We start from the raw sequence: 5,250 nt of genomic DNA, 5'->3' as shown, positions 1-5,250 counted from the left end.
TCACGCAGGGCCTTGCTCACGTGAGCGGCCGCCGTCACGTGGGGGGCAGCGGGAGGGAAGAAGAATTGCAATTTGCTCGGCCTGGCGACAGTCACCGTGGGACCGAAAGCCACTAGACGCCCCGCGCTGTCCCTTCGTCCCTGCGCTGGTGACGCGTACATCCTTCGCTGAGGAAGTGCTGGCCTCTACTGCTGGACGATGATGCGACCTGAGCGGGGGACGCCCGAGCCCGCGCTGCCCTTCTCCCAGCGGCACCGCCCTCCCCAGCTCTTCTGACCACTGCGACTACCCAGCAGACGAGATGGAGCGGCGGCCGCTGTGTCCAGCCACCTGCCGGGTGCCGGGAATACAGAATGGGATGAGACCGGCCCTCTGACCTCCAAGTGCAGCATTTAGTTGGAGAGAGGAGGGAAACTGACGCTTCCAAACAATACGGTGACTGAATGGCTGTGGTGAGAACGGCGACAGAAATAGGCTCGAATTCGAATTTCACAAAAATGCCCGGGAAGGACCTTCGGGAAAGGAAGGCTGGGGGCACACTTCATCCAGCTTTGTGAGCAGGTGAAAAGGGAGGGGAGGCGCTGAGGCTCCTTGAAGGTGAGATCTAGGTGAGCGCTAGTAAGAAGGTGCCACCCCCAGAGCCTATCTGAGGGGGTGGGAAGGAGGGAGGGAAGGATAATAAAGCCAGGCATGAAACAGATCTGGGTGTGTTTGTGTTCATGGCGATCTGAGAATTAAAAGGAACTCAAGAATCCCTCTATCTATTCAGTGAGAAGCCTGTGCTAGGATTTCCAGCCAAATAGCCAGTCTGCAAGATTCCTGTTTTTAGAGATTCGATTTGCAATGCAGCACCACTTCCATTTTCTGGGAGTCTCCAGGCTTTGCCTACAGAACTTGGAGGGCAGCTAGGCTGGAGGCGGAATAACTCTGGGAAGGGGCTGCAGTTGTGAAGATCGGCAGGGGTGTGGCAGAGGAGACAGAATCCGTAATTATTTAGGAGGTAGAATGGGAAGATGTGTATAAATAATAGCACATCGGATCTGAAAGAGGTAGGACCAGGGTGTCTCCTAGATTTACAGCATAGGCCCCAGTAGAGGTCAAAATATAAGAGGAGGAGGTGGGGGACGGGGTCAGAGATGAGCCGTTTGGAACGTGTGGGCTCCCAGCTGGTACAGGTTTCCCCTTTCCACTTCCCATTCTCTCCCCGGTGCCAACAGAGGAACTAGTGAAACTGACCAGTGGAACTCTGGGCTGGAGGAATAGCAGCTCCATCTCTCTGAATATAGCTACCTTTCCCCTGTCGTTTTAAACAGTTCCTTAACCTCAGTAGATGCAGTTCGGTCGGCTGTCCTCTCCTTTACTGCTTCCTTGACGCTACAGGCTTCGTTTACCGCCTGGAATACGGGGCTCTCTCCTTTGTAAACTCCTCTTCTACCCACACTCTAGCTGTTCAAGGGCTGCCAGGTCCAGTCCTGGCTCTCTCGTATTCGTCCAGCACCATGGCTTTCCATCTCACCTCGCTGCCCAGTAGGAGCCACTCAGCACTGTGCTACTGGGCGCTGGAAATAAGGCTAGTCCAAACCGAGATGTGCAGTCAGTGTAAAATGCACACTGGATTTCGAAGACGTCTCTGGGCGAAGAGTGTGAAACAGTTTATTAATTGCAACACTGATTATATGTTGAAATGATAAGATTTTACTTATATCGGACTAATAAAATATATTGAAACTAATTTCATCTGTTTTTACTTTTTGCGTAACTGCTAGACAATTTTAAATTACATATATGACATTACATCTCTGTGTATCAAGGCACCAGGAACACGATTTGAACGACAGTGTCGGCCGTATGAGATCTGGCTCACTTAACCACTAAGCTATGCAGCTGGCCCACTTGCCACCACTTAGTAAATAATTTGGAGGCTGGCATGTGGTGTGCTGCTTAAGGCACTGGACTCCCACATGGCCACTGCAGTTCAAGTCCCAGACCTGGTGGCTTGCTTTCTCACTTTCTCTCTCTCTGGTCAAACTAAAAAATAGTAATAATAAATAAAATTAAGTAACTTTAAAAAAAAAAACTGTATCTTCATCCAAATGATTTGAGATGCTATCTTCATCGTACACTAAATTCCCATATATGTTGGGGTTTACTTCTGGACTTTCTACTGGCCTCTGTCTTCATGTACCAAGATCACTGTTTTATTTTCTAGACTTTGGAGTGCATTTTAATAACATATTAGTCTATTACAGGTTTTATTTTGTTCATTTTTTCTGAATATTCTTGATTATTTTTGCATTTAAAACAAGTATCAACCTGTCTAGCTTCATTAAAAAGCTTGTTTTGTTGTTGTTTTATTGCCAGAGGGCTCTTGTGCTCAAGAATGAGAAAGAGGGACCAACAGTTAGCATAATGGCTATGTTGCTGGACTCCCATGTAGTTGACCACAGTTCAAGTCTTAGACCCAGTGGCTTCAGCTTACACCGGGTGCATGTGTATGCATGCCCAGGATCCCGAGAGGAGAAGAGGAGAAGGGATTGCGGCATGGCCATCTCTCCTGGGGGGTGATTTCTCACTTTCTGTCTCTCTGCCTCTGTCTGTCTTTCTGGTGAGCGCACGCGCCCTATAGCTAAAACCTCTCAAAAAAAGAATGAGAAAGAGTGGGAGAGCACCGCTGCTCCCCCATGAGCTCCAGGGCTCAGGGAATGTTCACATTCCGTAGCTAACATTTTTCTCAGTTACATAGGTACAAAAAAGTCCACTCCGAATCGCTCCTTTTGCCCTCTATATAAAAGGTACTCATTTATAAAGAACTATACCATGATTTATAAAGCTGAAACAATGTTCTAAAGCAGGATTTTTAAAGTGCCTGAAATAAAAGCATTTGTTAAATACTAAAATACTCATTACATGATTTGGTCTGTGTGTGTGTGTGTGTGTGTGTGTGTGTCTTTTTTTTTTTTTTTAAGAGATTTTGCTATAGGGCATATGCACTCACCAGAGAGACAGGGTAATTTTCCTTTCGGTAAAAATCTGTGACCTGCATACTTTCTTAGGATACGAAGATGATTGTGAGATTTTAAGATCCTTATATGAAAACATCTGCATTAGAGTCAACAATAAATACTAGTCTTAATTTTTCCTTGGATACAAAACCCTACATCTACAGTAATGAAACCCTAAGAGCGCGCGCGCACACACACACACACACACACACACACACTATATTTCACTGAGTAAAGAAAAAAAATGGTTAAAATCTATAGAGATAAGGAAATACATTATGCCATGTGACAAAGCAAACAACAAAAAAAGGCACACAATCCAGAACTACAAAATGAGGAGACGATTTAAAAATTAATACCAAACCCTCCCATTGGAAGAACAGCAGTAGACAGTAAGTCTGAGCATTGCTTGGAGGGCACTCTAGAAAGAGTCAAAAATAGGAAAAGAGAGCTTGCACACCCAGAGTGACTGTTCGAGCTGTGCGTGTGTATGTGTGTGCATGTGTGTGTAAGAGTAAGTACATGTTTCATTTCATACACAGACCTCCAGGTAGGCACTTCCTGATTACCTGTCTTGGAAGCCAGCTAAACTGAGAGAAGACATTAGTCCCAAAGATTCGGGTGAGTGTGTTAGGATGAAGAGGAGGAAGGCTGGCATGTTGGGGACAAAGACACCTACCGATCCCAGGACAAAGTGTCCTCCCAGGTTACCTCCAGTTTTTAATACCAGAGATTAAATCTATGTCCTACAGAATTAGCTTCAACAGAGATGTGTTTCTTTCACTAGGACTGTTTTTTTTTTTTTTTGGAGAGGTTTTCACTGTAGGGCGCGTGCGCTCGCCAGACAGACAGAGAGGGACATAGAGACAGAAAGCGAGAAATCACCCCCCAGGGGGGATGGTCACGCCGCAATCCCTTCTCCTCCATTCTCCTCTCGGGATCCTGGGCACGCACGCACACGCGCCCGGCGTGAGTTTTAAGTCACCGGGTCCGGGACACGAACCAGGGTCGACTACGTGGGAGTCCAGCGACATAGCCATTACACTAACTGCTGGTTCCCGACTAGGACTGTTTTTATCCTTGTCCGCATTCTTCTTTCAACCTGTCTCTATTTCTCTTTTTCTGTGTATCCAGCTGCATATTCATCTGTCTGTCCATCTATACAGTTACCTAGTTTTCTACCGTGATGTACGAAGTCGGTTTCCCAGGCCAGTTGTGAAAACAAACTCACAGTGTTTTTTTCCCTTCCCATAGGAGGTGAAAGGAGTTAGGAAGCAATAATATCACATTTTTTTCTAACTAGAAACTTTTTAAAGAACCTGTCCAGCTTGCCACAAATATATATATATGTGTGTGTGTATATATATATACACACACACACATATATATGTATATATGTATGTATATATATACACCTATATATGCATAAATATATATGAATACATGTGTGGTTTGTATATATGTGTGTGTGTGTGTGTGTGATATATGCATACGTGTGTGGTGTGTATGTGTGTGTGTGTGTGTGTGTGTGTGTGTGTATAAAGCAACAAAAAAAGTACACGTACCTGTAAATTATTTACTGTGAAGGAGAAAGGCAAAGGATGAGAAAATGTTTGAAGAAAAAATTAACCTGTTGGAGGAACAGCTAGGAAGCATATATGAACATTTCTGCACGGGTTATGGAGTTACTAAGCTCATCCTTTTGGCCATCTGTGAGAGTTTAAATACCGTCCTTTGCCAACTGTCATCACGTCAGTGGTTTAGAAAGTTTGGTGACAGAGGATCAGGTTTGCCAGTAGATGGCGCAGGAGAGACGTCGCCGGAAGAAAGGGCTTCGCAGGTTCTGGTGCACGAAGGTTCCTGCCTGTGCGCCACTTCTCAGGTGCCAGGTCCTGAGGCCCAGCTGGCTGCTTCTGCGCGAGGCTGCTGTATGTTTAAGAATGTTTAAGAAAACCAGTTTTAACTTAAAGAAATGCTAAGGAACTTTGCTTAAAGTCAGGAAACAGGTTAGGATTCTGTTCAAATGGTAGGTGCATGAACCTATCTATATCTCAAGACAGTACACAAATCCTTACAACCAGATAACAAAGAATTTACTATTGAAAGTAGTTAGATTATTTAAGAGATTGTGTGATCAATACAATGTGGGTGGGAAAAGAATAGAAGTAAATTATAGACACCAGAGATAGTATGAGAAGAGGGTGGGAAAGGACAGAGGATCAGAAATAGGGGTTAAAAAAAATTCTAG

The 5,250-nt window shown here is 45.0% G+C and overlaps 1 long non-coding RNA gene across 1 annotated transcript; it reads left to right on the top strand.

The window, feature by feature from the left end:
* Positions 1 to 36: 36 nt before the first annotated feature.
* LOC106735257 (uncharacterized) lies at positions 37 to 1,732 on the top strand. Its single transcript, XR_003550013.1, has 2 exons — positions 37 to 608; positions 1,314 to 1,732. It is a non-coding gene; the product is annotated as an uncharacterized LOC106735257 (long non-coding RNA).
* Positions 1,733 to 5,250: the final 3,518 nt, after the last annotated feature.

The sequence above is a fragment of the Tupaia chinensis genome, unplaced genomic scaffold (genome assembly GCF_000334495.1).
Source record: "Tupaia chinensis unplaced genomic scaffold, TupChi_1.0 Scaffold000349_1, whole genome shotgun sequence".
NCBI lineage: Eukaryota > Metazoa > Chordata > Mammalia > Scandentia > Tupaiidae > Tupaia > Tupaia belangeri.
This window is presented reverse-complemented; position numbering and strand designations above follow the sequence as displayed.